The 12,720-nt window shown below is 46.4% G+C and overlaps 1 protein-coding gene across 4 annotated transcripts in view; it reads left to right on the top strand.

Annotated features, from left to right (window-relative positions):
- Positions 1-12,720, top strand: part of RSPH3 (radial spoke head 3) — a 95,710-nt gene that overhangs the window by 67,885 nt on the left and 15,105 nt on the right. For 2 of the 4 annotated variants that reach the window (XR_012324964.1, XR_012324963.1), the window contains one exon: positions 4,267-12,229. The exons of 1 other annotated variant lie outside the window; for it this stretch is intronic. The gene's annotated coding sequence lies outside the window, so the exon portion shown is untranslated. Of the gene's footprint in view, positions 1-468; positions 3,006-4,266; positions 12,230-12,720 lie in introns of those variants that run through there. One more of the 4 variants, XR_004529321.2, reaches the window with a different exon arrangement.

Genomic DNA, 12,720 nt, shown 5'->3' with positions numbered 1-12,720 from the left:
ATGTACATTCTCACCAGCACAATCAAGGTAATGAACACGTCCATCATTCTGAAAAGTTTTCCCACGCCCCTGGGAATCCACACACACCCCCATCCTGAGGCGACGGCTGATCTGCTTTCTCTCACTGTAGATGTGTTTGCATTGTCTAAAATTTGACAGAAATTCAGTCATACAGTGTATACTTTTTTTGGTCTGGCTTTCTTTTACACAGCATGATTATTTTGGGATTCACCATGTCATTGCATGTACAATAGTTCATTCTTTTATTAGTGAGCACTGTTCCGTTATATGGCCACACCCTAATTCATTTATCTATTCACCAGCTGATGGACCGTGGCCTCATTTTCCAGTCCTTACTTGAGATGTGAGCTTCTTATTTCTGTTAAATGAGTCAGTCAAGATCTAGGATGTGGGATGGGAGACGAGCCAGTACTTAGGGCTGATGTCAAGTGTGGCATAATCCTACAGACTCTCCACTTCAACAAGAACGGGACCAAGCAGCCTGGAGGTTCCTGCGTGAAGAACGTTCTCTGGGAAGAGATGAGCCATCTTTGTGTTTGTCACTGATCCCCAAGCTCAGCTGTGGAATTCTCTGGTCCTCTGTGAAGCCAAGCTATTATTTCTTCTAAAACATCTTTATATCCTGAAGGGAAAAGAATGTGTGTGTGTGCATATGTGTGTGTGTGTGTGTGTGTGTGTGTGTCACAAAAATGTGAGACTTGCTTAATGAGATTCATATCAAGAAATGGCTGGCAAAGTTCCCATGAAAACGCCCTTGCTCGACTCTGCACGACCCATCATGCAGTCACCACTGGGCCCTACATAATGAACCCAGGGTCAGTTCAGAATTCAAATGTGTAATTTGACCCAGCTGTTTAACGGTCTACCACAATAAAAGGGTAATCCTAACAGCTCTAAAGCTATTTCTAGCGCAGATCCTTACCCCAGCAGTCAAGTTACAGCCAACCATGCCCACATGTTTCCTAAGGGAAAAGCAGAATTAGAAAAGGGCAGTCTCTCCATTTGTTTTAACCTCTCTGATCTAAGATGAATCTACTTATCAGAAGTCTTGTGGGAAAGCCACAGAAGGTCTTCTTTCCCTGGGCAATAATACAGCTTCAAGTAACGTGTGCACTCTCACAACCCCGACCTCCTGGCCGTGCTCCGCCCCGGGGGAGGGGGAGAGAGAGGAGGAGGGGCTTCTAATGCCCTTCAAGGCACACCAAATCATCTTCTGCCCGTTTCTTTCTTCGGACCAAGAATTTAATTGAAAAAGAACTTTAAGTCTAACTAAGTATATGTTTCAGAACTCCTACCATTTTACCTACATTAAAGTGACTGGGGATGGAGAAGAGTCAGTTAGAGATAACGGTACCGCCCACCCATTCTAAAAGTCGACTTGGGCAACAACAACAACAGGCCCTCTGCCTGGGTATGTAGGTGTGTCTCTGAAACATCTAAGGAAAGGTTGTCAATCTGAGACCATCTTCAAGTTTCCGTAAAACAACCAGGGATGAGCTTGATGACCTTGCAAATTCCCTTCCCGGTCTGACATTCTGCAATCTGATGGGAAGAGACTTGGAGAACCAGAAACAATTCTGCAAGGACGTTCTTTTTAAAGGTGTTTCTCAACATTTGTTCCATTTCTGTCTTTAAGTCCACATGCAGAATATGTCATCACTCTTTCTTCGCTGCTCCAGTAACCTACCATGTCACCATCTGAGGTCGTGCTGCCCACTCACTGAGGGCCACGGGCTGTCTTGTTCACCTGTGTGTGTGTCTCTAGAATCCAGTGCAGCGCCTGGCAGCAAGTAGGGACTCAGTAAACGTTACTGGGGAGCGACTGAAGAAATTCGATGGATGGATGGATGCCCAGTGTGTAGTGCTAGGATCACGGGGTGGAATAACTCAGAAGACAGCTGTGGCCCTTTGGGAGGCAGGAAAAGAGGACGGCTCGAATCCAATGAAAAATTAGAGAGAGTCTGGCAGAGACAGAAGTGCAACTTCTCCATCGCAATTACTCATGGACCGCCCTGGCTGGAGCCTCTCTATAGCTCTAGGTTTCTTATCCGATGGCCTAGTATCTGCTAGTCTAAGGGATTTCCTCTGTGCTTCCACCTTTCAGATAAATTACCCTCCAGGACCTAAGCTCGCTGAGCAGGAATCTTTGTCATTTTGAGTAGCTTCTATGTATGTCCATATATTTATTATGAACACAATGTATTTCAAGTGTCTAGGACAGTGCCTGGCGCTTAATAGATACCCAGTGTATATTTATTGAATGAGTGGATACATTCAGAATGAGAAAGTTCACTCTGAGTCTGAAGCGAGAGCCATTATTTTCTGACCAAGCCGATATTTTTTGTGGTGCAGAGTGGTTGCAGACTTTGAAAACACAAGGCTTAGGTGAACGAATGACGGCAAACAGGCTCTACAGAGCAAAGCAGTGGGGTGGATGGGCCAGCTGCCTGGCTGCAAGGCCCAGCTTTGCCCCTTAGGGGCCGCGCGTTCAGGAGCCTCCAGGTGCCTCTGTCCCCCGCAGCCGCGTGGGCTTAACGACAGCACCTTCCTCTCAGGGTTTTTATGAGGATTAAGTAAATCAGTATGCAAAACGCATGCAGAAAAGAGCCTGGTGCATCCTGCTAAGTACTATATATGCCGCGTTTATTAGGGTTTTTCTGGATCCCTTGAATTTGCTGAAATTGTATGCAATCATTAGCTGAGAGAAGAGTGTTGAATTCTCTTAGCAGTGTGGACCAGGCAGTCCTACGTGATCATCCAAATGGCTTTACTCCTCCATAGTCCCAGAGGGTCAGCAGGATAGCAGCTCTAATAACTTGAAAACAACGTTTGCAGTTACTACCCTTTCTGCAGAAGCCCAGCGCTGTGGAGATGAATCGAATGCATACATCAAGTTATAATCCAGGAACGGTCTTTATTAAAGCTAAAATACAGCCAAGAATCCCAGCCCGTCACCCTACCCCCGCCCACCCCCCACCCCCCGCCGGAAAAAAAATGTCCCCACTGAAAAGGTAAACTGGACCAACTGCTTAGTCTCCACAAGGAAAGGTCTCCCGGCCGTCACTGCACTAGGCTGCAGCTCCTATAGGTTCAGGGATTCAGTCCCTGTTGCAGGAACCAAAGTTCCGGGCGTTTTGCTAAATTCCATTTTTGTTCTATAGCCACTTCTCAGATTATGACGCCATGGAGGCAGGGACTGTGTCCTCCGGAGCCCATCTGTCCTCCACTTGGCCCTGCACGATCACTACACAGGGGCCCCGCGCCACACCCGACATTCTCACACAGGAAACTGCTTAAAATCCGGGCTGCCTTAAAAGGAAACAGAGGGGCAGAGCACAAGATTCATAGACCTAAACTCTGTATAGCTTATATAAGGCTATATAAAAAGATGCTCACTGAGGCAGAAAGCTGTGAGCTCTCTAGACAATGTCTTTATTTACATACATTTTGACAGGCATATATAATGATGATATAGATGATATTTATTGAAAAGGAGAAGTGTTCACTGCATGATCAGTTTTTCAAAAGTGATGAAAACGTGTATTGTGCAATATCACTTTTCAAAAAATGAAATAAAACTCTCCCTATATAGCTTTTTTACCTCAAGTATAAATAGTAACCATATGTATGTAGTACTTTATTCATTATTTTAGTGGTTTAAATTTTTAAAATTAATAGGGCTTCCCTGGTGGCGCAGTGGTTGGGAGTCCGCCTGCCGATGCAGGGGACACGGGTTCGTGCCCCGGTCCGGGAAGATCCCACATGCCGCGGAGCGGCTAGGCCCGTGAGCCATGGCCGCTGAGCCTGCGCGTCCAGAGCCTGTGTTCCGCAGCGGGAGAGGCCACAGCAGTGAGAGGCCCGCGTACCGCAAAAAATTAATTAATTAATTAATAATAGAATACGTAGCACTTAATGAATTGTTAATGAATACGTATCACTTTTGAAGAAAGAAACAAACTTTTCTTAAACTCACAAAACTGCCAAAGAGAGGAAGCGAAGCCAAAGGAATCCGTTTCTGATAGAGGGATTTCAAAACCGAAGGCCTTTCTTTGGGGAGGGGCTGTCTGCCCTAACTCCCTATGTCATGTCACACCTCCGTCCTGTTCCCCACTCACACGGTCAGAGCCCCGGGTGGCATCTTGTTGAGGCATATGGCTGCCACGTCCCTGCCTAGAGTCCTAGGGTCACCCCTGTGGTCCGTACAAGGGACTTGGTACATGAGTCCATCACCTCTGTATTCAACAGGCAGCCCCATGCTTGGACTGCTAAGAGGTAACACCCTATAAAAAAGAAACATGAAGGAGAAAGAAGCGATTCACTGGGATGACACCCAATACTGACTTTGAGAAAGAGGCCAGTTTCTTCCCAAAGGTAAGTGAGCATGCCTGGAGAAGCGGCCTCTGCTGGGTAGGTATGCGATGCCAACCTTGATCTGTCACAAGCATTACTGAAGAAAGCGCTCTGAGGGCACGTGCCAGCTTTAATTAATAGCTAACCATCCCATATTGGAGATGGTTTTTCCTGCTGGAGTGGAATTTTCCATGAGACTTACTGACAATATTTTATGTCAAATAAGTTAAAAATCGAGCTGAAAGGTCCAGGCTGGAATGGGGTGATCAAGAAAGGAAGGCGGAACAGAAGTGCCGAGGGCACAGTTTAATGTACTGTTACATCCCTGGCGCAGTCAGTTACTCAAATGCGTTAGCAAACATAAGGACTTGAAGGTAACCTCTGAAACACAGAATTCAAGAAAAGTAGGGCATTCTTGGCCCTCGTTTAATTGCTACCTCTGAGGAGAGCAAACCCAACCGCTAAGAGGCAACGCCTGCAAATTCCCTTCCAGTGAATCTTTCCAGGGCCCTAAATTCAAACAGCTGGAATTATCATTCAAGCACCATCCACTTAGCCTTTGAAAATGAGGGATCTGTCTCCTGATGGGAAATGCGCATTTCGTTTCACCAGCGGGACACAGTGTTCTGGGCCTCGTTTATTCTCCACATAAACAGCCTTTGTGGAGGATCGTGTGTTTGGCATTTACTACTTAACACAGGTTACAGCAAATTCATTTCTGTCATGAAAAGTTCCAAGTGTACAGAGGAAGTGAAGAAGAATAAAAACCTTATAACAAAACAACCTCTGCTTCCCAAGTTTTCAATTGCAAATAACAAAAAAGGTGGCTTGAAAACATCACTAAATTCCGTTTTAAACATCCGAAATTCATAAGGGGAGACCCAGTCATGGGAAGAGGAAGTAATAAAATAAATAACCGAGCAATGAAAACTTGGTGGCCCAGATGGTGGAGGACGAGTAAGTCAGCATCGTGTCCGGACAGGGAAGCCAAGCGCCCGCGCCGCGTCCTCAATCCTGCCTCGAGTGGGGAAAGTGATATGCAGCTCAAATCCCTAGAACTTATAACTACAGGTACTTTAAGAGGAGGAGAAAACCTTTGCATAGTAAAGCCCAGACTCTTGGGCTTCCAAACTGGGTCCCAAACAAGAGATATCAACGCACTCATACTGGCGTGTAAAACTACCCGGCATGCAGCAACCTAGATGGACCAAGAGATGATCATACTAAGTGAAGTAAGCCAGACAGAGAAGGACAAATACCACACGACATCCCTTATATGTGGAGTCTAGAAAAGTGATACAATTGAACTTATTTACAAAACGGAAGTAGAGACATAGAAAACAAACTTATGGTTACCAGAGGAGAAAGGGGTGGACGGATAAATCGGGAATTTGGGGTTAACAGATACACACCACTATGTATTCAATAGATAAGCAGCAACAAGGACTTACTGCAGAACACAGGGAACTACATTCAATATCTTGTAATAACATATAATGGAAAAGCATCTGAAAAAGGACATGTATATGTATATACACATCTAGATATAGATCTGAATCACTTTGCTCTATACCTGAAACATCGAAAATCAACCACACTTCAATTTTTAAAAAAGGAAGCCCCCCCCCAAAAAATCCACAAAACAAACAAACAAAAAGATACCCAACATGTATTTGTATCTCTGTTTTCTAAATCAATTAAATATGTCTTGGCCCTGAGGCACCAACCTGGCAGAAAATCCAGCCTGATGGGGCTTTGCGAATTTCCCGTTCTACGTGGCCCTGGGCTCAAGCAGGATCAGGGGACTGAGGAAGGGCCTGTGGACCAGGGGCTCCCGCCCGTGTCCACGTGGCCCTCATGTCGGTAGGTTGTCCACTTCTTCCTGGCTGAGCGTCAGCGTGAAGACCCAAGCCAAGGCTTCCAGGTCGGGCTGGCTACTCCTGGAGGGCACACGGCTCAGGTGACCCATCCAAGACATTGTGGGTACACAAGGCACAGTTCTGCCCCCAGGGGGGAACCCCACAGGCCTAAACTCAAGCCATCCACCCTCTCTCCAGGGTGTCACACTCCTCTCTTCCTGTCCACGCAGCAGCCTCCTTCCCCTTCACTGGTGGTAGAGAAGGTGCAGGACGATTTCAGCCTCATAACTGCCTTCCCCCAACCAAAGGGGTAATCGGACTCTAGCCCAGATATTACAAACCAGACGCCTGAAGGCAAAATTCTGAGTTGTTTTGCCCCACACTCTGTTTGTTTTTGTTACTTGCCAACACACACCCACACAAATCTAGAATTTGCACATAAAAACCCAGCTTCCTATTGTTTATTGAAAACTCAAGTGCTCTGGAAATATCAGGCCTACGTGCCCACGTGCCGTTAACTGATTGGAGCTAATGGCTTTTCATGGGACTGTGTTCTCTGCTTTGCCACAGTCTCCACTATGCCCTATTGTTGCCATAAGGCCACTTCACAAACTTACATTACCTACTTGTGAGAATCAGGTTTGGCAATACTTGATCTAGGCCTTAGGACACAGATATGTGGCTGCATTTCTAGGGATAGGAAAAGGAATTCTTTCAGATTTCCCAAAGAACAAGACAAAACAATGTTTCAATAGCTTATCCTGTTATATACGTACAAATATGATTCCTTTGATGGCAAAGCACAGGAGGAGCTAACCACCAGCAACTTCCCAGTCGCACTTGGCACGCAGCCACCAATTCATCCACGTGTTAGAGAAAGAAACCCTTCCGATACTTGTTAAAATGGTGAGGCAGACTTAGGACTGTTGTGATCCGTACAGGGCCCACTGCAAAGGGGTTTTGTAGCAGGGGAGAGACTGGGCTCAACTCCGGATACAAAGAAAAGTGGTCATTTAGAGTCAAAGGGCAGGATGAGGGCAAATAGATGGAAAATTACTAAGAGGAATCATCAAGGGTGACAGGGGATTTCTGGCTAAAACAAGCTACCAGGACTCCTGCTGAAAGCGGGCCAGGCTGATCGGATATCCATCACCTGGGGTCGAGGGATGAGGAACTTGGTCAGATTTCAGGGGTGGTCACATATTGAGGGTGGGGTTCTGGTGGGGCTGATGTAAGGCTCCCCAGAGCCCGGGCCTCCTTGAAAAGGCGCTCAGAGGAGCCTGACTGGAGTGCGGCCCGGGAGAGCCCTTGTCCTGCCTCCTCTCCTCGGAGACAGCCCCCGCCCTCCCAAAGCCCAGAAGGCCTGTCACCGGCTGGCAGTGTCTGTAAAATGCCAGCCTTTCCTCCCGCAGTTCAAGGAGCTGTGACTAAAATTTCCTTGGGGCAAATCCCCAAAACAGCAGGGATTGCGGCTGGTGAAAGGCGGCACTAAGTGACCGGTGGCGTTAACCGTGTATCCCAACAGCGGAAACAAGAGAGCTAGCCTGGAAGTGATAGCGGCCAGGAGCTCAGCCCCACCACTGTCCACTGAGGGCACACACCCCTCCCAGGTGCTGTGTCACCACACAACAATTGAAGGGAGGAGGCTGTATCACACGTCACAGAAAAATACTAGAATGCATGCAAGTAGACTTGTTGTTGGGCAACCTCCCAACATCCATCTCACTCCCTGAATCAGAACGACACAGTTCTAGAGTGAGATTTCTAATGTATCTGAGTCTCAAGGACGACTTAAGATAGGAGCAGACCCTCTTTCCTGGGCCCAGGCCACCAGATGTACACCCAGAAAGGGAGCTCACCCCACTGCCTTGGCACATTCAACCGCAGGAATCAGCGCTCCATATTGCTTCTAAGACTCCCATCTGTCCAGTGAAGACACTCAGCACACCATGTAAGCAGTGCATTTTTGCCTTCGAAACGTCTCTCATATTTCCAAGTCCAGTCTCCAAGCCGCTTGACCTGAAGTGTGTTTGTCTTTAGAAAGCAGCCATTCTTGACAAAATGCACACACAGAGGACTTCCCTGGTCGCTCAGTGGTTAAGAATCTGCCTGCCAATGCAGGGGACACGGGTTCGAGCCCTGGTACAGGAAGATCCCACATGCCGCAGAGCAACTAAGCCCGTGCGCCACAACTACTGAGCCTGTGCTCTAGAGCCCGCGAGCCACAACTACTGAGCCCGCGTGCCACAACTACTGAAGCCCACACGCCTAGAGTCCATGCTCCGCAACAAGAGAAACCACCGCAATGAGAAGCTCACGCACCACAACGAAGAGTAGCCCCCACTCGCCACAACTAGAGAAAGCCCGCGCAGCAACAAAGACCCAACACAGCCAAAAATTAAAAAAAAAAAAAAAATGCACACACAGAGAGACAGCTATCTACCTGCTAGAGCCTCCACGAGAGCCGCGCCCCTCCCTCTCCAACGCCTCCACTTCTAAATTGCAAGCTACAATTTTTGGCATGAGCATTAGAAACCATGATACATAAGAAGGTTAGGGAAAGGAGAAACATGATTTACTCTTCTCCCTCCCACCGGGCTACCTGAATTTCTAAAGGTAGCGGGTACGCTCAGATTTTTCTTTAGGGTTAAGTACGCAAGAAACTCAATGATCAGAAATGAGGCTAATGATAAATGCCTTTCTTCAGTCCTCATAGCCCTCTTCTCAAAGAGGTCCACAGAGCGGGAAAGATATAGGAGACAAAAGAGATAAAGAAAAATCTAGGGCAAACCAAAAAAGTAGAAAACTTCACAGCAGTGTTCTTGAAATCTAAACTGAATCCTGATTCATCAAATATTTTGAGTTTGAATCCTAAGATCAATCTCTTCTTTTCCATTAAAAAGAAAATATCTACCTACTAACATTGTATAGAACAAGTAAGAAACAGAATCGAAAATATAAATTCAAGAATATTTTACACCTAACTGAAACCATGAAAAATTTAGAGAAGTGAAAGTAGCTAAAATAAGCCCTCATTCTTTTGTTAAACCTTTGCTGATGCCTGCTTAGAGCAGAGCCAGAGAAAGGCTTAAATACAAAGGAGAGGGAGGGTTGCCCTCTGATCAGCAGTCGTGAGAACATGGGGGAAGGCAGGAGACTGGCAGGGGGAGGGAGTCGGGAGTTAGGGGCTCAGGCCAGGGGTCCTACTGCCCCCTGCCTGGGTGCTTCCACCTCCCAGCAGCTGCCCTTTTTCCACCTGCAAAGCCCCTTCCCAAGTCCAACTGCTCTTACGAAGGTCTGTTATGGTGTGTTTGGTTAGAAGCCCCCAGCCTTCCTGGGCTCAATTGCTGCTGAGTCTTTTTAGATGTTAATTTGATGATTCACTCAAAGGCTTTCAAAAGAGGCTTTTAAGTAATGAAAGACGCAAAGGGGTTTTAAAGCCCTGGCAAGCGATTCTGGAAAGGTACAAAAGCATGCTGCAGAACTGGTTTGGCTTGGAACTGAAACCACACAGAGGAGAAAATGTTTGCAGTATAGGGAGGCGTCACTTCCAGAAGGGAACTTAGCAAGGGGCCCATTTCCCAGTGTGGTTTATTTATCTTAAGAGGTTTCTTCCCTGTCCACGTATCAGTATCACAGGAGACTGGAAACAATCACCAAGTAAAAACTCCTACATTTAAATATTTAAGATTCATATCCAAGCAATAAGTTTCCTATGATTAAATTTAATATATTAAGTTTCATTATAGAACTATTTGTTCATCAGTCTTGTCCAAGATGCAGGATTCTGGATGACTTTTACACTTAACTTTACTGTGGAATTTCCTTTCCATTTGCAAGATTTAAGTGTTTAACAAGTATTTGCTGGTGAAGGGATTAGCAGAAGCACTGGTGAGTCACACAAGAATCTGTTTACACACTAAACCGCTAAGACGGAGGGAAAGTGCAGAGGAGGGGTGTCTTCTCAGGGGAAAAGGTAGAGACTAGGATGCACGACCCCTCCAAGAGTGTGGCTGCCACCACTGAAGTCCACCCACACACCCGCCAGCCCCTACCAGAGCAGGGAGGGGCTCAAGTGACTTCTTTTCTTTTCTTTCTTTCTTCCTTTTTTTTTAAATGAAATATTTCAAACATATGGAAAGATGTAAAAAGGCATACAATCAATACCTTTTACTCCCCACCACCAACTTTTAAGAAATAAAACATTTCAAATAGTTCCCAGTGTAACCCTAATTCTCCTCTCTCCCTTCAAGAAGCAACTCCTGTATTGAATTGAGTGTCCTCATTTCCATGTTCCTTTACTAAGCGTGTATATATACTACTAAACACGAGTTAGGTATTATTTTGTACATTTTAAAGCCCCATCTGAATGCGTTACTGCAGGGCTGCCCCAAGATGTGCAGGGTCCTGGGCAAATATTTTTTGCAGGGTCCTTGAGTTGCCCAAAATTGTGTGTCAGCACCCTGCTGGCAGCCCAGTCTTGCTCTATGAAGTTCAGCCAGCAGGGGCCATCTGCCCTCAGTCCCAAGGAGGCACAGGCCAGAGCGCCTCCGGGCTTCTGGTCAACCTTACATGCTGTGCAGCAGGTTGTGGGAGAGGGCAAGTCCATGGTCTCTGCCTCAGCTCAGAACACCGTACCCAGACATCTGGGCCCAGGCACCGGAGAGGCGGGGTGGAGGAGTCCCTCCAAAGTGCAGGGACACCTAGACAGGAGGACCCAGGACAGGGGCCCAACTTGCCCCAGTCTAAGACTGGCACTGGTTTACTGTATGTCCACTTCCGCAACTCACGTTTGCCACTCAACACTGTGAGATCTCTCCACGTCGACCACCATAGCGCCAGCTCGTTCATTTTCATTGCTATTTAATGAATAGATAATTTCTTTATCCATTCTCCCGATGATGACATTTCCTTTGTTTCCAGTTTTCCACTATAAAAAACTCAGTGTTGGGGCTTCCCTGGTGGCGCAGTGGTTGAGAATCCGCCTGCCGAGGCAGGGGACACGAGTTCGTGCCCTGGACCAGGAAGATCCCACGTGCCGCGGAGCAGCTGGGCCCGTGAGCCATGCCCGCTGGGCCTGAGCGTCCAGAGCCTGTGCTCCTTAACGGAAGAGGCCACAGCAGTGAGAGGCCCGTGTACCACCAAAAAAAAAAAACAAAAAAACAACAAAAAAAAACTCAGTGTTGATTCAAACCTCAAACTCCAAACCCATACAAGTGGAGATGTGTTGTTACAAGGTCTTGGAAGCTATTTTTTCCCCCCACTCAGAGCAACGGCAAAGACAAATTTCCTTATTATTTCTCTTTGCTAAAAGTCAAATTTTTTTTTTCTTCTATTCAGCCCTTTCCCAGAGGACGTAGCCCTTTGAGGGTCTTGGAACCATGTGGAGTTCTCTTTTTTGTCTCCCTACTTGCATGGGCCCCCAAGACATTGTTTACCAAGCTCACGGGGCCAATCCAAGCATCTAGGTCACCAGACTGGCAAATACTCCCCCCACGGCAGTAGCTTCAGCAGTTGCTTACAACTCCCATTTCCAGCCCCCTTTCCATTTGTGACCCCTGGAAATTTCCTTGATCGTTTTCTGACCTCAGATAGGTTTTGAAAAGGATATTTGTTACATTTAACCTAACATTTCTAGGTATTTTGTATTTAGGTTGTTTTCACTTGGTTGTGGTTTGTCTGTTTGTTCTGGTGGTAGAATTAGCAGAGGTTCCAGTTTAGTTCATAGCGTTGTGTGTCTCGGGAGCAGGGCACAGGGCGTTAGTTTTTGCTGGTAAAGTTCTAGCAGACCAAGCAGGGCTCAGGTTCAACCACTGTGGCAGCAGCTGCCCCACATCTAGAGTGAAGCTGACTGGGGCAAAAGCAGCAGCTCACCAGAGGCGCCGCTTCCGGGGCGCTGTTCTCAGAGCCATTCTTGGAAGCCCCACGAGGGTCCTGCCCCTTCAGCTCTTCCAGCGACCCTGGCAGAAGCGGATTCCCTTTGTCAAAGCTCTTCCTCCTTAAAACAGGAAGAGTGCTATCTGTTATCTCCAGCTGAACCCGGCCTGACACAAACACCAGAAGCCTAAAGATAGAAGTGATTAAATATATAAAAAAGGAATCAGCCATATTTGTAATTGAAGAAATGCAAATTAAAGCAAGATACATTTTTTAAAATTTTCCTATTATTTTCTAAAGAGACATTTCACCTATCACATTGGCAAATATTCAAAATATAATGCCCAGTCATGGTAGAGACTTGAGGAAGCAGAGATATCATACCATCATTCACTGCTGCTGCTAATATAGAATTAGTACAATCTTTCTGGACAAGAAAGTTTTAAAAACGTGTATGACCTCGGACCTAGTGATTCTACTTCTGAGAGTTTATCCTAAAGGAAAAATTAGGATGTGCACAAAGATTTAATTGCAAGAATGTTCAATGAATTGTAGTCTAACTTTTTTAAAAGGAAATTATGTCATGTTGAACAATTGAGGGCTGGTCAAATAA

The sequence above is a fragment of the Tursiops truncatus genome, chromosome 12 (assembly GCF_011762595.2).
Source record: "Tursiops truncatus isolate mTurTru1 chromosome 12, mTurTru1.mat.Y, whole genome shotgun sequence".
Classification (NCBI taxonomy): domain Eukaryota; kingdom Metazoa; phylum Chordata; class Mammalia; order Artiodactyla; family Delphinidae; genus Tursiops; species Tursiops truncatus.
This window is presented reverse-complemented; position numbering and strand designations above follow the sequence as displayed.